Source organism: Dipodomys merriami, unplaced genomic scaffold, assembly GCF_024711535.1.
Source record: "Dipodomys merriami isolate MVZ:Mamm:240054 unplaced genomic scaffold, mDipMer1.0.p SCAF_42, whole genome shotgun sequence".
Classification (NCBI taxonomy): Eukaryota; Metazoa; Chordata; class Mammalia; order Rodentia; family Heteromyidae; genus Dipodomys; species Dipodomys merriami.
In genome coordinates this window covers 7,172,186-7,196,468 of record NW_027205826.1, presented here as the reverse complement: position 1 = coordinate 7,196,468, position 24,283 = coordinate 7,172,186, and the positions used below count along the sequence as shown (strand labels likewise).

General features: G+C 37.9%; 1 non-coding gene across 1 annotated transcript; it reads left to right on the top strand.

Moving 5' to 3' along the window:
• The first annotated feature begins 22,267 nt into the window (after positions 1-22,267).
• On the top strand, positions 22,268-22,371 carry LOC138807527 (small nucleolar RNA U13). The gene has a single exon (XR_011366194.1). It is a non-coding gene; the product is annotated as a small nucleolar RNA U13 (small nucleolar RNA).
• Positions 22,372-24,283: the final 1,912 nt, after the last annotated feature.

The following is a 24,283-nucleotide window of genomic DNA, read 5'->3' as shown; positions in this document are numbered from 1 at the left end:
TTGGGTTTTTTATTATTATTGTTAAGTAGTTGTGCAAAGGAGTTGCCATTTAACAAAGCAGGTTACGAATACAATATATCTGATATCACCTTTTCAACATTCTCATGCATACATACCTTATCCACCCTTCCCTCACTCTTTGTCATTCTGTAGGCCATTCATTGGATTCTTGTCTGCATGGTCCCCCTCTTCTCCTCTTCATTTGTTTCCCTCTTTCCCCTTGACCCCATCCCCTCTTTTTGAGTGAGTACTTGCTTCCTGGTATTTTTTTTGCTGAACTTTGATTTTTGCCTTTCTAAAGCATTAGATACTACTTGAGTTCTCCCTTGAACCTACCATATTTCCATTAATACATTTGTAATTTATGTTTTTAAACTTAATTTTTTTATTTTACATTTTGAACATCTTGCCTGGGACAAGTTCCTAAGACATTTTGTGTATTCTCCAGAAGTAGACTCTATTTCTAATTTTGAGCAGTTGGGATAGGTTGGGAAAGCAGTGAGCATTTAGTATAACTAGAATTTACAGTCCAGGAGTCGTTCCTCCCAAATACCATCAGCTGATTTATGTGTGTGTGTGTGTGTGTGTGTGTGTGTGTGTGTGTGTGTGTGTGTGTGTGTGTGTGTGTGTGTGTGTTGTGTATATCATGGGATTTGAACTCAGGGCCTTGGTGCTGTCTCTGGGCTTTTTTTTTCTCAAGGCTAGCTCCCTACCACTTGAGCCACAGCACCACTTCCAGTTTTCAGGTGGTTAATTGGAAACAAGGCCCAGCTGGCTTCAAACCTTCATCCTCAGATCTCAGCCTCCTGAATAACTAACATTACAAGCTTGAGTGCCCAGTTAGTCAGCTGATTTCTGGCAAAGTTAGAGACAATGCATTGAAGGAAGAATAGTCTTTTCAAAATACAGTGCTTGGTTATCAACTGGATACCCACGTAGAAGAGAAAAAGTTGAACTCTGACTTATGCATGTACAGAATTAACTCAAAATAGATCGAAGAGCTAATAATAAGCACTTAAACAATCAAACTCTTAGAAAAATACAAAGGTATAAGTGTTGTTGACCTTAGATTAGATGGATTTTTTTTCTTAGCTGTGACACTCAAAGTATAGGCAGCAACACAACAGAAAAATGGATTTAATCACATCCAGAGCATCAGTCATGATCAAGAAAGCTGTGAGCATATGAGGCCCTAAGTTCATCTCCAGTACCAGCAAAGACATGCACAAAAGAAAAGGATTAAAAAATACAATACTTAAGTAGTAGATTCTCTTTATTAATTGTGTTTTCTCATAGTTATGTTTGTACAGCATGAAGTCAAGTCTTGTAGTGCTAGAAATCTGGGTATTAGTATATTTGTGGGTGTTCCTTATAGAAAGTATTAAGGAATATACTTAATCTCTACTGGTGATATAATGATAATTATTAGACTATTGAATAAGAAAAGTGAAAATTAGTAATGGTGACTTCCATTTTCCCTTCCTGTTAAAGCTTGTTTATGTTTGCAAATTTTATAATTTTAGTTTTCCTTTAAGCAACAATCTTTGTCACCAAGTTTGACAAAACCTAGTCAGATTCCTCAAGCTGTCATTTCTTACTTAACTGCCAGTGAACATTTGCAAGTTAAGTATTCTTTCCTGTTATGACCACATATATGAGTGAGTAATATGCACTGTACTCAGGGAGTGTAATAATGAGCAGCTGGACAGTGTCCAATCATTGAGAATTGAGATTCTGTGGGATAAGCAAACAATTAACAAGAAATTAACAATGGAACTCTGTTCTGATGCATAGCAATTATGTAATTTATTCTGAACACTTGGAAAGTTTAGAGAATGAAAAGGGGTACAATTGCTGATTCTACCAGGGCTATAGATTAAAAACTCTCTGTGGACAAACAAGTACTAGTCCAGTACATGCAGATAAGTTAGGGGAGAAAATGATAGTAGTTTAAACCATGATAAGCCAATGATGAAATTAGGCAAACATGATAACTAGGAAAGCAAACAGAAATAAAGATAATCAATTGAATATGAAGAGGACCAAACAGACACTAAAGGATCTACCAGATAATCTGGTTTAAAAAACTCTCTCTCTCTCTCTCTCTCTCTCTCTCTCTCTCTCTCTCTCTCTCTCTATATATATATATATATATATATATATATATATATATATATATATATAAATACTACACTACATTTTCATGATCCATATTTTACCTATGGTAAACAATGTTATAATGAACATGGTTGTGCTGGTAGCTTTAGTGTGGGCTTCTTTGTGTTCTATTAGATAAATGTCTAGGAGTAGAATTGCTGGGTCATAGGGAAGCTCTATGTCTAGTCTTTTGAGGAATCTCCATGGTGGTTGAACAAGTTTACGTTTCCATCTATAGTATAGTAGCAGTCCCTTCTGGCCACATCAGATTTGTTATTATTAGTTTTCTTGATAGTGACCATTCTACCTGGAGTGATATATAAGCTCAGTATTGTTTTGATTTGCATTTCTTTTATGGCCAGAGATGTTGAGCATTTCATGTGTCTATTGGCCATTCTTACTTCTACTCATCTATCAGTAAGAATGATGATGTACCATGTACAGAAATGGAAAAACTGGAAAAATAATAATAAGTGAAGTAAGCCAGACCCAAAGAAACATACGTTGTATGGTTTCCTTTATTTGTGGTAGCTAGAATGCTCCTATAAATCTACCAATAAACATACTGAGTGGCAAAAAAAAAAATACACTAGGACATGATAAATTATACAGGTTGCTGGGCATTCACATAGAGTGAGGATACTTAGGAGGGGATCACAAAGGTGCAGCATTGATTTGATATGCCTCTGATCATATACAACTTTCAAAATGAACTTCAGGAAATGAAAACAAGAGGCTTTTTTGTCACTGCTTTTGTTTTCATTTCCTTTTGTCTTGTTTGTGTCTTTGAGAAGGTAGGAAGGAGGCACAGAAATGGAGGGAAAAAAGGTGAACAAATGCAGCAGTGATACTCACTAGATACTATGTTGAAAATGAACTGTACAATTTGTGGGTGGGGAAAGGAGGGGAAAAAACTGGGAGAGAACAGGGGAAAGGGTGATATTGTCCAAAAAGAAATATACTCATTATCTCACTTATGTAACTGTAACCCCTCTGTACAGCATCTTTACAATAACAACAACTACCAGCCCCCCAATTTGTATTAGACAGATGAGAGTGCTGATATCTTCGAAAAAAGATGATGGTGCAGGCTGTGCAGAAATGGAGTGGAAGATATGAACATTCACCTGAGGTAATCAGCTCATAGAGAGATGTGATTTGTTTTAGTTCACAGACGTTGGAGGTTCAGTCTATGGCCAAATTGGTGTGTTGTCATAAATCATGGAAGTAAATTAAGTAGTGAATCATGGAAGAGAATATGTGCTGGTGATGATAGAGAGCTCATGGTGACTGGGATGCAAAGCAAGATAGAGGAAAAGCTTGGGGCTCTCATCCTTCTTCAAAAGCATATTCACAATGACCTAACTTCCTGTCCTTAGGCTCCACTCTAAAAAGTTTCTGTCACTTTCCATTGTGGGAAGCTTTAACACATAGGCATCTAGGGAATAACACAGATTCAGACTGCGGCTGAGTGACATATGAGAGGTAAGCTGCCTATGGTGACAGTGTGCATCTCAGGGAACTGGTCACAGCCAGCTTATCTCTGTCACAGTATATGTACATGCATAAGTCAGAGTTCAACTTTTTCTCTTCTACTTGGGTATCCAGTTGATAATCAAGCACTGTATTTTGTTTTTTTGGTTTTTGTTTTGTTTTGTTTTGTTTTTCTTTTTTTTAAATTTAATTTTATTTTATTTGTGAACATACTGTACAGAGAAGTTACAATTACATGGGCAGGATAATGCGTACATTTCTTACCAAGCATTGCAGCCTCCTCCTTTGTTTACCCTTCACATCCCTTCCCAGCCTCCCCCCCCCATCCTCCCCCCCAACCACCAAAGTTGTAAAGTTCATTTTCGACAAGACAACTTGTACTTCTTCTCATTGTTGCAACAGGTCCACCTGTATCCTTAAACAACTGGTTTTTCCCCATCTCCTCCACAAGTTATACTGACATCAAATATAGTGAAAGCAGGGGTTATACTGTGGGGGAGGGACATACAAAGCAACAAAGAGATAATCTTATAAATGCGTTAGAAACACATGCATGAAAGAAAAAAAACATTAAAATACATATCTAAGGGTTCATTTTCCTGACATCACATTATCTGACCTTTTCTGCTTGACTCATACATATACTAGATATTACAAATAAGGGAAACCATGGGACCTATGTTTCTTTGGGCCTGGCTTACTTCACTTAATATAATTTTTTCCAAGTTTTTCCATTTCCTAACAAATGGGGCAATGTCATTCTTTCTGATGGAGGCACAGAATTCCATTGTGTATATATACCACATTTTCTTGATCCATTCATCTACTGAGGGGCTTCTGGGCTGGTTCCATATCTTAGCTATGGTAAATAATGCTGCAATAAACATAGTTGTCAAGCACTGTACTTTGAAAAGACTATTCTTCCTTCAATGCATTGTCTCAAACTTTGCCAGAAATCAGCTGACTAACTGGGCACTCAAGCTTGTAATGCTAGTTATTCAGGAGGCTGAGATCTGAGGATGAAGGTTTGAAGCCAGCTGGGCCTTGTTTCCAATTAACCACCTGAAAACTGGAAGTGGTGCTGTGGCTCAAGTGGTAGGGAGCTAGCCCTGAGAAAAAAAAAGCCCAGAGACAGCACCAAGGCCCTGAGTTCAAATCCCATGATATACACAACACACACACACACACACACACACACACACACATAAATCAGCTGATGGTATTTGGGAGGAATGACTCCTGGACTGTAAATTCTATCCCATTGATGAATATAATTTTTCCTATCCTGACACTAGACTATATCAATTATGATAAGTATGCAACTGGCAAGTCTGATTCTTACAATTTGATTCTCCTTCAAAATGCTGGGCTATCTGATGTTTTATGCAGTCCATATGAGATATAAGATTTACTTCTCAATTTCTACAGCATGATAGCTGGGATTTTATAATGACTGCATTTTAGCCATAGATTAATTTGAAGTATTATCACCTTAAAAAAGTCTTCAAATCTATGAATACAAGATATCTTTCTAAATATTTTGATATTGTTTCATTTTCTTGGATTTTTATTTTAGTTTTAAGTATGAAAGTCTTATACATTTTTGTTAAACTTATTTCTAATTATTGCACTTTGTGTTATACTATTAATTAATTTTTTTCTTAATTTTATTTTTGATTATTCACTGATACTGCATGGAGAGATAACAGATGTTTATATATTAATCTTATACCTTGCAACATTCCTGGTCTCATTCATCTATTATAATCTGCTGATGAATATCTTAAATTTTTCTATATACAAGATTTACATGCTGATCTGCAAATAAAGATAACGTTATTTTTCCTTTCCAAATCGATGTCTTTCATTTCTTTTCCTTATTTCTAATCACATCCTTTAGTAGTATTTTAAGTAGCAGCAGCAAAGTAGACATCTTGTCTTGATCCTGATCAGTATTATAAATGCAGTCAACACCAATGCAATGATTGCCAAATGCCACTCAGTGGTACAATAATGAAAGCCAGATGTGCTTAGTTTCCCAGTGATAAAAGAAAATATTAAGTGACTGTATGACATAAATAAGTAAGGCAATCAGCACTAATGCATATACCTATAATATATATTATATTAGTATATATATATAACATATATAGTATACTAGTCTGTCCAACTATAGACCTGACATAATTAGCTAGATGATATATATATATAAAACTATATTCATTATATATAATATTATATATGTAACAGAAAGCTAGTTTTTAAAGCAGGAAGATAAAGCCACTTTAGGAGCAGAGAATCCAGAGTCATAATCTTAGACAAAATTCCTCCCAGGCAGAAGGAAAGAGAATTGCAAAGGCTCAGAATTAGATTTCTTTTCCTATGTCTGGCCAATATGAAGTTCCTTCCTTAAACTGAAGGATAGGAGATAATCCTTGCATTTCACTAACTGTTTTATGTTTTCTGCCCATGAAAAACAAGTTCTAAGTTAACGGAACATTAAGACATGAAAATAGCTTGGTCCCTGGATAATTTTCTTAACTTTCCTGGAAGTAACTTTCCTGGGGAAAGCATATACATGAGATCCACTTTGGGACCATAAAGATTTTACAAAAACAACTTAGCAATGGAAGCATATTAATGATCTTCTGAGATTTCTTTGGTTGAGTTTTGCCTTCTTTTATTTTAGGAACTATCTCTTACTGGATTAGAAATGCTTATTCATATTCATTAGTTTATGCTCTTGTAAAAAAAAATCTATATTTTGACTCTTTCACCCCAAAGTACCAGAGAATTTGATGCTAGGAAATGTAAAGTTGTTTCTCTGAAATAGACTAGAGCATACTTCCAACCCTAACCATTCAGATTTCTGTCTTCACATCTTGTCTAGTGTGTTAAGTGTAAAAGAATCAGAAATATATGGATTACATTTCCATTAAAGCACATATACTCTTTTTTTGGGGGGGGGTCCAGTTGTGGGGCCTGAACTCTGGGCTTGGGTGCTGTCCCTCAGCTCTTCAGCTCAAGGCTAGCGCTCTACCACTTGAGCCACAGCACCATTTCTGGCTTTTTTCTTTTTGCTTATGTGGTGCTGGGGAATTGAACCCAGGGCCTCATGCATTGCAAGGCAAGCGTTCTACCACTGAGCCACCTTCCCAGCCCCAGCACATATACTCTTAATAGAGAAGAAGAAGGAAATAAAACAGCTGACCCACAGCTAGGTGCTAGAGGTTCATGTCTATAATCCTAGCTACTCGGGAGGATGACATCTGAGGATCATGGTTCAAAGCCAGCCCCAGCAGAAAAGACATTATGAAACTCTTATTTCTAATTAACTACTCAAAAAAACAGAAGTGGAGAGCTGTGGTTCAAAGTGGTAGAGTGCTAGCCTTGAGCAAAACAGCTCAGAGACAGCACCCAGGCCCCAAGTTTAAGCCCCACAACCAACAACAACAACAACAAAAAATAGCTGACCCACTGTGGTTCAGTGTTTGAGAACCTACAGGTTTTGGAGAAGAGTGGATGAACCCCAAAGACAGCCCCATCTTCCTATCCAAAAGGAGGAGGAACGTGTTAGCTTTCATTTCACTATAAAAGAGTGTTTACTGGATCATTGGCAAGTCTTTTTGTCACCCAAAAAGTCCCAGCTAAGGATTAAGAAAGAAAACGTTCATGAGCGGGCTTAGACTTGCCTGAAATATACAGAACATTTTGAATCTACTTGTTTCCAAGTTCATGACTGTCAGTCATTCACAGCAGTCTAAAACAATCATTTTCAATCACTATGGAAAGGGTTTTGCTCCCCTTCCTTCCCACTGGCCACAGCTATCAGAGCAACCCTACCCTCAGAAAAAAAAGAAGAGAAAAAGAAACTAACATTTTCAACATTTTTAGCACTGTCGGATCCATAATTGTTATAATTTGATATTGTTTAGGAAAGGAGGAGGCTGAGTAAGTTGCGTTCCCAGACTTAAAATTACAATGTCATTCCTGGTGACACAATGAGCCCTTTCACCTACCATTGTGTCCTAGGAAATGACAATTCCATAGAGCCTGGGCCCTGTGGCTACGGGCTATTGCTGAGCATTAGTCAGAGGTCCAGACTTTGAGTCAGCACTTCCGGTCGCTGCAGGAAGTAATCTTCACCGCTATTCCCAGGGCACCATAATGCCCCTCAGATATGAGAGCCTCCATATATTACATAACTACAGTATTCAGTCCCAAATACCTACTGGTCCGTGTTGCTACTTCAGCAGGAGGTCTCTGCCTCTCTGATTCTTAGGCAGAACAGAACCCCTTTTCGATTTAGAGCCAGTGTCCCACAAGGAATATACTGGCTTCTTCCACCTCAAAAAAAGCCTTCCTTTTAAGGACATCATCTACTTTCCATTTCCTTGACCAAGACTGCAACTCCAAAATCTTGATTCCTACTCATCACAAAGAGGTATGTTTTTCATAACTGTAAAGCTCCAAGCCAAAAACCATATTGCCTTCCAATAACTACTGCTCTCAGATACTCATGATGATGACTTGCCTCAGAAAATGGCCCAGTTAGGTCAAAATAGAGAACAGACCTTTGCATTTTCAGTTACAGAAGACAATCAGAAACAACCAAGGCAAAATAGATGTGTACATGCTGCTGTGTCTAGACCTGAGGTTAGTCAGACCTGGTCATTGTTGCCAGACCTCTACAGGACTCTTGGAGTTTAGAGTCAAAGCTGTCAAATCCACTTCTCTTTTTATTCATATGCTGCTTTAACTTTGAAGTTCAAGTTTCTAATGTTGAGGGTTTTGTGTTGTTGTTGTTGGCAACCATGGGTAATAGATGGCTTCTTGAACTGTTATTTTTTTCATAGTATTGAAAATCTTACAGTTTACTAAATTCACTTGAACTTCCCAGATCAGTTCTCAGGACGGGAGGCTTTCTAGATCCCTGGCCATCTGTGCTCTAGTTGTGCCCATTCTGATCTCTGATTTCTCTCCTTAGGGACGGCTACCGCTGATTCTGGCCCCCACGTCATACACGCGGCTCTATGTGCTACTCCCTCTGCCTGTCATGCTCTTCTGAGTGCTGCGTGCAGTGTGGCTCACTCCATTCCCCCTCTGTAAAAAAAAGCAGTTAGAAAAGCCAGGTTCATCTCTTTCCCTCATCTCCTGTCCCTGCCTGTCCCACGTTAGAAGTTTCTTTACAACTTATTGCCATATGGTATATGACTGACAGATCAACTCTCTCTTATCCTAGATTCACAAATGCAAACATCAGGGCTGGGAAGGTGGCTCAGTGGTAGAGCGCATGCCTTGCATGCATGAGGCCCTGGGTTCGATTCCTCAGCACCACATAAGCAAAAAGAAAAATGCCGGAAGTGGCGCTGTGGCTTAAGTGGTAGAGTGTTAGCCTTGAGCTGAAGAGCTGAGGGACAGCGCCCAGGCCCAGAGTTCAGGCCCCACGACCGGACCAAAAAAAAAAAAGCATTCACTTTTTGTTCACTCTGATAGCAAAGAAATTCCTAGTTAATGTCTGTCCTACTGTGTCCACTTGATGGACAGAACCTCAGAGCCTCTATGCAGCCTCAAAGAGAAAGCTAACAGGTGGCTGCCTCTAAGATGTAGCAGGGGAGATTAAAAGGCAGGTTATACCTCAGCATATTCCCTACACACACACACACACACACACACACACACACACACACACACACACACACACATATACACACACACACATACACACACATATATATACACACACACATACACACACACATACACATACATGCACACACATACACACACATACACACACATACATACACACACAGACACACACACACACACACACACACACACACACACACACACACGGGCATCCAGTAAATAACAATTTAGTGTAGTAGCATGCCCTTTATCTAAAAGCTCAACTTGGGCTTTATGAATTCCTTATGATTATAAATAATGCTAATATAGTAGGAAGAGAATGATACTCTCTTCCCTCTCAAGATTAGATCCAAGTAATAATAATCATAATAATTGTAAACATTAGATAGTTATGGTGTGCTAGGGATCCAATAGAACAGGAACGAGCAAGATTTCAATAGAAGTGAGACAAAACAAGGAAAGAAGGGAGGGAGGGAGGGAGGAAGAAAGGGAGGAAGAAAGGAAGGAAGGAAGGGAGGAAGAAAGGAAGGAAGGAAGGAAGAAAGGAAGGAAGGAAGGAAGGAAGGAAGGGGTTGGGATATAGCTCAGTGGCAAAGCATAGTGCAAGTGCACATCCTGGGCTTGATCCACAATACCAAAAAGGAAAAGAGAAAGAAAGAAAGAAAGAAAGAAAGAAAGAAAGAAAGAAAGAAAGAAAGAAAGAAAGAAAGAAAGAAAGAAAGAAAGAAAGAAAGAAAGAAAGAAAGAAAGGAAGAAAGAAAGAAAGAAAGAAAGAAAGGAAAGAAAGGAAGGAAAGGAAGGAAGGAAAGGAAGGAAGGAAAGGAAGGAAGGAGAAAGAAGGAGAGAAAGAAAAGAGAAGGAAAGAAAGAAAAAAAGAAAGAAAGAGAGAGGAGAGAGAGAAAGAGAGGAAGAGAGAGAAAAAGAAAGAGGGAAAGAGAGAGAGAGAAAGAGAGGGGGAAAGAGAGGGAGGGAGGGAAGGAGAAGGAAGGAAGGAAGGAAGGAAGGAAGGAAGGAAGGAAGGAAGGAAGGAAGGGAAGAAAAGAAAGAGAAAGAGAAAGAGGAAGGAAGGGAGGAGGTGAGAAAAATGAAGGGAGGGGAGAAGATATGCAATGTATATCAGCATATAATGTACATTTGTATAGATGGATATACATGCACACACACTCCAAAAATGCACATAAGTACATGCTGCATTTTATAGATGAGGATTCTCGGACAAGAAGAGACTAACATACTGGGCTATTGTCATGTAGCTAGAATAGCTATATGGTTCTGGGATTTAGAACTAAGTTTCCTGCTTTCAGAGCTCCTATTACATGATGCATTTCTTCTTCTAGAAGTATTCATATTCCTTTCACAACTACAGGGATAAAATCTCCACAAGAATTTTTTCAGTGTCTAGGAAAAATTAATGACAAACAAGCCATATCCCTGTAATCTCAGTTACACATATAGGAAGATCATTGTCTGACATAAACCGTAGGGAAGAAATGAGACCTTACTGAAAAATAACTAAAGTAGAAAGGTCTGGAGATATGGGTCAAGTTCAACCCCAATTCTGCAATGAATGTGTGTGTGTGTGTGTGTGTGTGTGTGTGTGTGTGTGTGTGTGTGTGTGTGTAAAATAGGGCAATCAACCGTTTTAACTTAATTGATGTATATAGCACAGTACATGGAACAACTATATAATTACAAGGTTTTTTCCCAAGCCCTTGTGAAATATTTAATGAGATAGATGAAATTCCAAAGAGGGAAGCCAACCTCAACAATTTCAAGTAATCAAAATCCAAAGGGACAACAGTGAAAATAAAATAAGTGCTAACAAAATTGTATTGTGAGCCTTCAAATATTTTGAAATTAAACCAGAATATGATAATAAACCAATGAATTAAAAATGTAGCAATGAAAATTGGTAAGAATTACAAAATAATCATAATAATAATTAGGAGTATAAAAAGCAATTCTAAGAGAGAAATTAGTAACGCTACCAAATATAGTCACTAAACATAGTAGACAAGAAAAATAAGATTAATCAAATATAAGACTCTCCTGGATGTGCATTGGGAATCATCTTCAAGTCTGTGGGCCTGGTTAACATTACCCAGGGAAACACAACCCTGGGACCCAACTCAGCACCAACACTGGTCTGTGGGACCTGACAGATGTGCTCCAAAGTTATGACAGGCCTGCAAGGGAGACAACCTGCCTTGGATCCCACAGTTTCCAAGTTTCCAAGTTGCAATCCTGCAAGTGTGGGTTGGGTACCTGCCACTTCCCTAGAGGATGCCGAAGTGGGTAGGACATTTTCCTGGCACAGCCATAGGCTTCGTTGTCAGATGACACAGTGTGACTCCCAGTCTCTAAGCCTCAGTTTCCCAGGGTGCAAAAATAAACATAAAAAGCATTGGGTTTCCACGTTGTACATGTGTGTCACATGTGCACTATGTGCTGGGCACTATGCTCCATGATAGGGACAGATAGCAGACAGATTTTCCCACATCCAGCCTAAGGGAGGGACAGGGTATTGTGAGCAGGCAAGCACAATACAGTGTGACAAGCACTCTGACTGTGGAAAGACCTCTTTCCTCTTCATATAGTAACTCATAACAACCTCCACATGCTTTAAAGAAACACCAGGAAGTGTACTTGAAAGGGATGGGGTGGGGTCAAGGGGAAAGCAGTAAAGGAATGAAGAGGAGAAGAGGGGAGAATTTAACATTTTAATGTATATTCTACAAACTGAAGAAGAGGGAAGGGGGGATAGGGGAGGAATGAGTGAGAATGTTAAAAGGGGTGACATTGATCGAGATACGTTGTTATTGCTTTATTAAATGGCAACTCCTTTGTACAACTACTTAAAGTCAATAAATATTTTTAAACAAAAAATAAGATTCTCCTGAAGCTAGAAAAAATAGCTTAACACAGAAGAAAGTAAAGGGAATAACAGAAAGAAAGAAAAATATTACAAATAAAAAGAAATCAAAATACAAAAAAAAACCCCACAAAAACCTTTCTCCTATGAAAAGATTTAAAAATGTAAGACTGATCAATAGGAAATGATATAACATATAAGCTACCAATATCAGAGATGAAGATATTGGTACCTTATATTTTGTATCACTTTATATTATCATTACAACTTCTACAGATATAAATCAACGAATTAATTGTGGACAAGTTTTTGCCAGGGCATTCTACAATAAAATATTTTTTTAATTTTATTGCTAGGGTGATATACAGAGGGGTTACAGTTACATAAGTAAGGTAGTGATTACATTTCTTGTCTAATTTTGTTACCCCTTCCCTCATTTTTCTCCCTCTTTCCCTTCCCCCAACCTCTTGCCCCCAAGTTATACAGATCATTTCCAACATAATGGCTTGTGACTATCACTGTTGCATTGGTTCCCCCTTTGCCCTTTGTATCACCATTTTGTTGTTCTTCCTTTTCCTAGTTCAGATAAATTTATATACAATACCCAAGGTAATTCAAGCTCTGAAAGACAGCAATTGGCAAACAGGTGTACCCAGCAAAACTAATATCCACAATTGATAGCAAAACTAAAATCTTTCATGATAAAAACTAAAGGAATTCATGAACACTAAACCAGAACTACAAAGGATACTAAAAGGAAGCCTACAATCTGAAGAAAACTTTACAACTTGGGGTAGCAAGGGAGTAGGCAGGGTGAAACGGGTGAAAATGAGGGAGGAAATAACCCTGTTCATATTTACCTATGTAACTACACTCCCTCTGTACATCACCTTTACAACAATTTTTTAAAAATCAAAGTCAAGGAAACACAGCACTGAATAAAATCACTAACCCAAGAAGAGGAAAGAAGCACAGCACCGGATGCCAGGAAATATGACATTTTCCCCCATAGTAGTGCTAAATATCAGTAGGCTCAACTCACAAACCAAAAGACATAGAGCAGCAGATTGAATCAAAAAATAAAATCCAACCATTGCTTTCTCCAATAACCTCAGCTCACAGTCAAAGACAAACATAAACTCTGAGTGAAAGGATGGAAAAAGATCTTTCATGCAAATGCATCCTGCAAGAAGACTGAAGTAGCCATTCTGTTAGCTGATAAAATAGACTTGTCATTAAAATCAGTATGGAGAGACAAGAAAGGCCTTTACATATTAGTAAGGGGAATGATCTATGACGAGGAAATCACAGTGGTTAATATTTACACACCAAACAATGGAGTCCCCAAGTACATTAAACAAAAAATCCTCAACTTACAGAATGTGATAGACCACAATGCAGTAATAGTGGGAGACTTGCACACTCTACTCTGACCAAAGGAGGACAAGTCAGTCAAAACAAAAGATCAGTAAAGAAGCTTCTGAATTAAATGACCCAATAACCTAAACACCCAGCAACCACATAATTCACAATCTTCTCATCTGCCCATGGAACATTTTCCAAAATTGACCAAATCTTAGGACACACAGCAGGCCTGAACAAATACAAAAGGCTTGAGATAACTCCTTATATCCTATCTGATCACAATGGAATTAAACTAGTTAACAACAAAACATGCCACACAAAACACACAAACACATGGAGACTGAACAACACACTGCTGAACAACACATGTATCACTGAAGAAATAAAGGAGGAAATCAGAAATGCCTTACAATTCAATGAAAGTGAAAACATATCATAGGGGAAACTTTGGGAAATTGTGAAAGCAATGTTGAAAGGAAAGTTCTTAGCTCTAAATGAGACATAAAGAAAACAGAAATGAGCAAGTAAATAGCTTCATGGTACAACTAAAGCTGCTAGAAGAACAGGAACACACCAACCCCAAAATGAGTAGGCAGAGAGAAACAGTAAAGAATAAAGCAGAAATCAATGAGATAGAGACTCCCAAAACTATATATAAAATCAACCAAGCCAGGCGCCGGTGGCTCACACCTGTAATTCTAGCTACTCAGGAGGCTGAGATCTGAAGATCGAGGTTCCAAACTAGCCAGGGCAAAAAGTCCGTGAGACTCTTATCTCTAATAAACAACTACAAAACTGAAGGTGGCATTGTGGAGTGGTACAGTGCTAGCCTTGAGCTGAATAGCTGAGGGACAGCACCCAGACCCAGAGTTCAAGCCCCAGGACCACACACACACACACAAAAATCAACCAAAACAAAAAGCTGAGTTTTTAAAGACTCATAAGAAAATTAGGAATAGCAGAAAGTCTTTTGAAGTGCCTGATTAACATATCAACTAAAAGATAAACTTCCTATTCAGTGATAATACAGAAAAATGTCACTTGTCTACTGTTCAACATTGAAATGTAGATCCCAGCCTCTTCGGGTAAACTGTGAAAGCAAAGAAAGTAAAGACCCATTAGGCCCAATTATGAGGCTATATTAATTTAAACAATGTAGTATTGACCCAAAAATAGGATAAAATGACTATGTAAAATGGAACGTGGTATAGACTCACACACTCATACTACACTTCACTTATGAGTTGTCGATGGGGGCGGGGAAGATGGCCATGTTAACCAACATTATGCTGGCTTGGTTGGAGAGGCAGAAGAACGAAATGAGTCACCCTCAGAATACTGGAAAGTTGGAGCTGTTGTGGCCTGCCTTGTTTACATTACACCAGCCTAGTCTATTGCAAGGTCTCCACCACTCACTGGCTTCTGCTTACCTGATCCAATGTTGCTAAAACTCGTTTGTTTAGTTCTTTATTTCTCCTTTGTATAAAGATGTCCGTCCATATGGTAACCCAACTTTCCCAACACTCTTAAACCTCCTACACCAAACATGACCTCTAGATGTAAGCAGGTAGGCCACAGAATTATTTCCCAAGCTGCCTGAGGTACCTGCAGTGTTCGATGATGAATTTGGAGTGAAAGAACCAAGGGGAGGGAAATGGCATCAAACCCAGATACACATGAAGTGAGTAATGCTCGTCTAGCCAACATAGACTTCACAGTGAAGCAAAGAGAGAGGAAAGCGAGTGAGCGAGCGAGAGAGAGAGAGAGAGAGAGTAATTTGTCAAAGTTCCATGAGTTTGGATTCAATCTGAACCATATGTAGCTCCAGATTAGATCATATTCTTATGATAAAATTACTAATTTTGTCTTCAATTCTGTGTGTTACTCAGTATTTCCATTATCTCCTAGTAGCTGATCTCATGCATTATTTATTTGGTCTGTATCTCTCTGAAGATAAGGGACTTTGACTGCGGTCCTGAAGTTTCAATATTCAGTTAGGAAGGTATCCGTAGAAACACAGGAGAGTCAAGCGCACACTGACCCTGGAACCTCAGTTGAAAGTAGTATGACCATCCCTTCCCTGGGTGTCTAGGCCTTCTTCTCTGTGAAATGAGATTCACAGAAGTATCTCTCTGGTTAATTTGTTTTGTGAAGTAAGACATAAGCAGTCAGGTCCTTACTACCTTGTGCCTGGTACTTAGTAACAAAGGGAAATAATTAATATTTTTTGATAGTTATAACCATGCAGAAAAGTCTTGCTTCCTAAACACTGGCTTTTGCGAATTGCATTATCAGCCTGGGGTTTTCATTCCTTGTGGTATTTTACAACAAATTACTATGTTTCTGAGCTTTTACGGCTCAGTTTTTTATCACAAGAGAGGGCAAAGGGTGACTTGCTTTTCTAAGCAGAAAGCAGAACAGGAAGTAAAACAGAGTGGTAAAAATAGAGCTTGTGTTTCAGAGCCATGGCATTGGTTTCCAACCCCTTGTTGCTGTCACTCAACTGGGCAAGCTTGTAAGGAGTGACTGGATTCCTCTCCACCATCAACCTCATAAGAGGATTGCTAGGGTTAACTAAGAGAATTCACTGAAATCATTTGCCATGTGTTTTATGTACCTGCTAAGTCATTGGCCACTGTGTTATTAGTGTAGGATTACTTCAATTCACTGGTAAATTGCACTTTCATAAATCAAAATACTTTACTGTCTTTTAATTTCCATTAGCAGAAACTTTATGTCTCTTAACACAACACTGGTCATACCAATGAGACATTTGAAAACTTACCCTGGCAAATTGCTCATTGGAGAATGAGAGCTCCTTTGTATATCAATAATATACAAGCTTCAGGCATTCGCATATTAAAGTTCAGCTATGATGCATAAAATATGTGTATAAATCTGAGGATCCCGGTTCAAAGCCAGCCTGGGCAGGAATGTCTGCAAGACTCTTATCTCCAATTAACCACTAGAAAACCGGAAGTGGCACTGTGGCTCAGTGGTAGAGTGTCTGCCTTGAGCTGAAGAGCTCAGGGACAGCGCCCAGGCCCAGAGTTCAAGCCCTACGACCGATAAAAATTTTTAAAAAGCAGGCAGTGAAATCCAGTTGTTGTTAATAACATACAAAGAGCCCAAAGCAAAGCAATCAGGGAAATAAATTATAAGGCAGTGGGTATATTGGCTCAGACCCAGTAACATAAGACATTCATTATACCAAGACACTGTAAATCTGTAACACTCTTTAAATCTCTCAGCTGGTTAATGTAAGATGAGAGAAAGTGTGTAAGTCAATAAAATTATCAGCTACATCTATATCCAAAGAATACAAAAGGCTCAGCAGTGGAAATATAGAGAGGTTAATAGCAATCATTTTTAATAAACACTTTGGCCTATACTATTCTATGCAAGAACCTCACATGAGCAGAAAATACTGAGCCTCTAAATGAGCCACTCAGTGAACCAGGTTTTTGAGTTGCCAAGACAGCTTACTGGCAGTCAGGTCATAGGGTACAAGGTTTTTCATGGGTTCAAATGTCAGGACAGCCCTAGGGGAAAGGGTATTTGAAGGATGAGTGTTGTATCACTACAGGCTGAGGCTCAAAAGCCAATTCCAGTTAAGGCTGATAACAGTTTCTGACATTTAGAGACATTTTATCCTTTAAAACTCTTGGATGGCTCAATTGCTTGCCTGGATTTTCTGTTTCTATGGAAACTGGAGATTTGAAAGTGTTCATATTAGTGGACTTCTTTCCTTTCTTTCTGTTTTTGTTTTTTTGAAACTTGACTCTTCCCTCAGAACCTTCTCTCCTGGGTTCAACAGTGATTGTGCTGTCCAAATCAGTATTGGCAACAGTCTACAAAATGAGCTACCTGCTCATGAGTATCCTAGACAATTGCACTGTGGGTATGGAAAGAACTTCTATTTGCATGTACTATATTCTGAAAGTAAGAAGAAAATTAAGTTTTAGCAATACTCCATGTGTAGTGTGGACATCAGTCCGCATAATGATGCCATGGATTAGAAAGAGCTGAACTCAGCCACAAACTGGAGTGTCCTTCGAGGAGGCACAGTGGTCTGCAGGCCTAGAGAAAGGAAGTTATGGCATCTGGGTCCTCTTTTTCTCTCTCATCTTGATGTAACATCACAGTTTATTTACTTGCTCCCAATTTATGAGAATTATGATTTCTGCTATCCAGTTTCAACTAACCTCCCTGTAATGGACAAGTAGCTTATGCAATCCATGCAAAGCAGCCAAGATTTGCAAATGTGCCACTAATGCAAACAAAGAATAGCTCTCTCTCTCTCTCTCTCTCTCTCTCTCTCTCTCTCTCTCTCTATATATATATATATATATATATATATATATATATATACATATACATATCTCAGAGTTGAAACAGGATAGCAGTCATAAGCAGGCAGCTCTAAAGCTAGACTCCCCAGGCTCAAATTCCTATAACAATGATGTACTTACGAAGTGAATTTAGGCAAATCACTTAATCTCACTGTGTATCCATCCCTCCTTGTCACTTAGGAATGTAACAAGACACTCTCATCCCAACAACAATGGCCGTGAGACCAATAAAATGAGTAAAACATTAAAAAGTAGCTTTTAGAGCTAGGTGTGGTGTCACTATGTCTGTAATCCCAGCGCTCCGGAGACTGAAGAAAGAGGATTATGAATTAAAAGCTAAGCAGGCCACATAGTGATTTCCAGGCCAAGTTGAAATTTAGTCTCAAAATATTGACTACTAGCAACAAGGAAAACCGCACTTTTCTTCAGCATCCTTGGAATAAGCTACAGAAAATAGATCTGATCATCTAAAATTGTCAAAAAAGAGTAGTTGTGAGGTGTGTTCCTTTCTTCTCTATAGCTAAAGTGATTTGGGTCATGGGATATAGTGAATAGTAATTGTGGTGTGTGGGTGCATGTGTGTGTATGTGTGTGCTGTGTGCTGTGTATTTGTGTGTGTTCTGTATATGGCTGTATGTGTATGTGCGCATATATAAGAGAAACAAGTAGAACATTATATTCACAGAACAGTAAAGATTCTAGCAATTATCTTTGCATTTCTAAAGTCATTCAATACACAACACAAACTGAATCCCATTTGAACCTTCTTATGTAATAACAGAGAATAAAATAGCTTGTGTACCCTATGAGAATGCAAAGCTTGTTCCTTATAAAGTAAAAATAGCTAAGATAATTCATGGAAAGATTTTTTGGTCAGAAAATTCTTCTGACAAACAAAGAAACTCAACTAATTATTTAAAGAAATAGCCAACAGTTGTTTATGTGTATGTATCTATTGGCCATTCTTACTTCTGAGAGTCTCTCTTTAAGTCTTTAGTTGTTGAGTTTGGGACTGTTTATTTGGGGGGGGGTAATTTTTTACTTTGAAGTATGTTTTAGGCATGAGGCCCTTTTCTGCCTAGCTAGTAAATACCTCCCTTTCTGTGGGCTTTCTATTCATCTTGCTAGCTATGTCCTTTGCCATACAGAAGCATTTCAGTTTGATTCAATCTCATTTATTCAGTCTCTCTTTGATTTGTTGTGATTCTGAATCTTTATTTAAGAATGGCCATTAGAAACATAAAGAAGTGTTCAACATCTCTGGCCATAAAATAAATGGAAATCAAAATAACATTGAGATTCTACCTCACTCCGGTTAGAATGGTCATTATCAAGAAAACTAACAATAACAAATGCTGGCAAGGATGTGGCCCAAATGGAACTCTGCTACACTGTTGGTAGGAATGTAAATTTATTCAACCACTCTGTAAAGCAGTATGGAAATTCCTTAAAAGACTAAACATAGAGCTTCCCTATGACCCAGTAATCCCACTCCTGGGCATTTATCCAAATGACCACAAATCAGGTCACACTAAAGCCACCACTACAACCATGTTCATTACAGTATTCTTTACCATAGGCAACATAGGGAACCAACCCAAGTGCCCCTCAGTGGACAAATGGATCAATAAAATGTGGCATATATACAGAATGGAATTCTACTCATCCATCAGAAAGCATGATACTGTACCATTCATAAGGAAATGGTAGGACTTGGAAAAAATTATGCTAAGCAAAGTAAACCAGACCCAAAGAAATATAGACTGCATAGTTTCCCTTATTTGTGGTTACTGGAATGTGCCTAGAAATCTACAAGTAAATGTGTGTGTGTGTGTGTGTGTGTGTGTGTGTGTGTGTGTGTGTGTGTGCATGTGTGAAATATATATATATATACATATATATTTATATTGAAATGAACTCCAAGAAAAGGAAGCAAGAGATACTTTTTAGTTGCCATTGTTTCTTTTCCTTTTGTCTCCTTTGTTACTTGGTTGTATTTGGGAGAGTAAAGGGGGGCACAGAAACGGTAGAACAAGGGTGAACAAATACAACAGATGCTTGATACTATGTGGGAAATGAACTGTATGTCTTATGGATCAGGACAGAAGGGAAAAACTGAGAGAAGGGGAAACATGATTCAAAAAGAATTGTACTCATTATCTGATTCATGTAACTGTAACCCTTCTGTAAATAACTCTACAATAGCAATAAATGAAAATTAAATTAAAAAAAGAAGTAGCCAACAGATTAGTAATAATGAGCTTTTCTGTAGTTTGAATGGAAAAAACACCCACTTTTTACATTATCTTGGTTGAGCAGCTACTTTAGAGATTATCTTTCAATAACAAAACACACTTCAAACCAATACAAAGCACGACATAACAAAGTATACTCTTAATGATAAATGCCTATACAGTTCCCAAGAAACATTGATGAGATTGTTCAATAAAGACTAACACTGAGGAAGAAGATGTGTTGAATGGAATAAAAGACCCCAATGTTAGTTGGCAGAACTGGTATAGCATCTAACATAGATCACATTAATTCAGTGGGAGGAAGCCAGAGTTGAATATGTCCACTAATTGCCAGATGCAATCACTGTGCTTGTTTTTATAGCTGTAGTATTACAAAATAAAGTCATTCTAAACTATAAATTACTTTATACCATGAAGTTTTTCTAATTCTTTTCCTGGCAGATTTGAATTAATAGCACATTAATCTATTTCATTTAAGTTGGGGAACATTTGTTTCTTTTGAACAATGATCCACTCTTTATTGTGATGTCCAATGTTCAGCACAATTGTACTTCCCACCGTAGGTACAAACATTCAAACACATGCTCAGTCAACATGGTGATAGAACATTGCCTAAACCACAATGCAAATTCTAATTCTAATACATTTTAAAGTTGCTTAGTCGTTTCCAAGGAAAGGGTCTGTGTTGAAGTATTTAACATTTTCTAGATGAAAGATATTTCTCATGCCAAGGTTAAATGTCTCAAGCTACATTTCAAACCTACTTTTTTCAGTATAATGTTTCTTAAAGTTATACACTGCTCTTGTGAAAGAATGCATATACCTAAGTAGGCAGTCTCCTTTGAGATGCTCTGGACTTTATTAAAATATTTATGAAAACAAAAAGCAAATGTGAGATGGGACAGGAGAATAGAAGACACATTGTATTGTACTCAGAAACCTACCTGTTGAATTGAAACCCCTTTGTACAACTACTTAAAGATAATAAAAAGTAAAAATAAGCCAGGTACCCAGGCCTCACATCTGTAATCCTAGCTACTAGGGAGGCAGTGATCTGAGGATCATAGTTCAAACCCATCCAGGGCAGGAAAGCCTGTGAGCCTCTAATCTCCAATTAACTACCAACAAGCTGGAAGTGGAACTGGTGCTAGCCCTGAGGAAAAATATCTCAGGGACACTGCCCAGTCCTTGAGTTCAAGCCCCAGGACCAACACACACCCCCCCTCCAAAATGATTAAATACAAATAATAAATAAATAAATGCAAAAGAAAAGCAAATGTGCAAGTATGAGTACTAACAGGTACATTTGAGGAGGTAAAGAACCAGGCTCCTTTAATGGGGTTGCTTGTGTGGTGGCATGCTAGCTTGGTAGAGGCAAGTGGACTGGCAGCTGTGGTGAACTGAACATTTGTAGGAGCATTCCAACTGCCAGCTCATGGGCTTTCACAGGTGGTAGAGTGTAGCAAGAACAGAGACTATGGGAGTTCTGCCTGTTCTATTCCACAAACTCAGAAGAACCTTGAGACTAGGTGGGTTTGGAGTTAGTAAGTTTATTAGGGGGGGGGAACTGTGGTTTGAATTGCCAGATTTTGAAAAGAGAGCTCAAAGGAAGCATTCAAGATTGCCAAAGGTACATGAAAAGACACATACCAAAATCACCAGCAGGATACCAATTTCACACACATTCGGATAAGGTGGCTACTGTTGTGTTAAGGAGAAACTGGAAGCCTCACTAATGTGAGGCTTTCTTAACAATTCCTTTCAATCCAGTCTTGTGATCATTAGCCTATTCACTCATAGCAATTTTTGTTGTTGTTGTTGTTAGGGGAAAAAAATCACCACGCAGTGAATTTTTGTCAGGAAAACAAAATGATATGGTATGTCCATTTTGAAAAGCAAACAATCTGGCAGTTTCTTTAAAATGAAAACTGGAATCATCATAGGATAGCTAACATATGACCCAGTAATTGTGCTTCAGAGTACATGTCTATACAAACTGTCTATGAGAAAAGGGACTCAGGGAGGTACCTATGGGCATTCATTCATGGGGGAATTATCCAAATAATCCAGATCCATAGGTAGAAAAGCATGGTCTACACATATAAAAGAATATTATTCAGACCTCTTTCTGGTTCATAAATGTGATGATTGGGTTCTCATGTGCTTGCATGATAAATGCCTCCCTCAAACCTCGTTACCACGTGAACACAATACCTGTCTGGTGTGAAGGAAGAAAAGGATATCACTCAACCTTCAAAGGGAGTAAATGTTGACATACACTGCGGCATAGATCAATCTTGATGACATCCTAAGTGAAATGTGGCAGCCACAGAATAACAAGCACTATATGATCCCATCCTTATGAACTACTTATAGCAGTCAGATTCATCCCAACAGAAAAAAGGTTTCGAGGACTTGGAAAGTGATAAGAAATGTTATTCAATTTCTATAGAATTTCAGTTTTGGGAGAGGGAAAAGAATCTACATGTTACTGATGGAGAAGTTCATAGATGATATCTCTTAGTCCTTAAAAACAGATTCAGCAGTCAATGTTGTATTATGTTTATTTTGTAAATGTATGTTATTTGTATTTTAGCCATAATTTAAATGCACATATATGCTATATATTATGCATTACATAGTCGATGTTTATAAAATATATTTATTTTATACACAATATATGTAACATATTGTAAAGGAGTTCTAACTGGCAGAGTTTTCCTTTAGCAAATTCTACAGATATCTTGGGACCCACAGTAAAGAATATTTGCAAATTCATTCATTTGTTCCATTGGTTCATTGATTGGAAAGTATACACTTGTGGAACCTTTTATTAAGGATCAAGCACAGAGTAGAAATGTGATTAATACAAAGTCCCAAGTGACTGAAGAAAGGGGACAGGAAATGAAGTTCCTAATACTTACAGAATCACACTCACTGCTTGCCATTTTATAATGAAGTATTACTGAGAGGCAGATATTTTTATACCTGCTGTGTCATGAAACTCAAGGTGGGAAAAGTCAGGCAATCTTCCTTCAAACATCAAGCAACCAGTATGAAACAGAGCACAAATTCAAATTTGGTCCTAGTATTGATTACAATTAACTAAGTGGTGGGTCCAATTTAGCAAAATAGTTGTCTTCCTTAAGGAGAATATCTTACTTAATGGATAATTAGGAGGTTATTGAAAATGTCGCAAACTGCATGGTAAATATCTAGCTTCCCATACAAGCAAGATGCACTCTTGCTGACACATATATTAAAGGCCTCTATTATATGTATTTAATTAGCACATGTTATTACTAATCATACTCCTCAAAATGTACTAATAGTTTATTCATAAGACTAGCTTATCTCATTTCTACTCTCCAAGCACTCTTATTCAAAATCTTCTTTATTCATGTATTCTGTTTGTATCAAGATACTAGTGAAAATATTTTTAAACACCTGGATGATAGTTCTAGCAGAGATTCTTAAGTTTAGGCAACAATACTTTAGAAAACCAAATGTGTTCCACAACTCCCTTTGAACTTTTACCACAGATTGAATCTGGAGTTGTTTGAAAAATATAACAAAATAAAGACACTTTAGGAGATTACTCTTAATAACCAGTTGTAAAGGCAGGAAGAAAGCTAGTGCTGAAATTGGAGTAAAATAGCAGAAAATACTCCAATAAAATGGCTAGTGAGATAGAGGAGAGTAAGAAGTGAAGAAGGAGAAGGAGGAGATGGATGAAAGGAGGAAAAGGAAGAAAAAGAGGAAGGAGGAAAGGGGAAAGAGGAAGAAGAGGGAGAGGAAAGAGGAGGAGGGAAGGAAGAAGAGAGTATTAGAGATTATATCTTAATAGAAAATTATATTTGGGTACAGTGGTTCATGTCTATCATCACAGCTATGATACGAAGTGGAAATGGTCCAGGCAAACCTGAACATGAAAAGCAAGACCTTATCTCAACAATACCTTGAGCACACAGAACTGGACGCAAGGTTCAAGGGATAGAGAGTACCATTCTAACAAGCTTAAAACCTAGAATACAAATCCCATGATCACAAAAATGTGATGTTATCATGTGGAAGTTTACAGTTAGGATTAGGGAAGCCCCTCTGTAGGTGCCAAGAAGAAAAGTATAGTGAGGTAT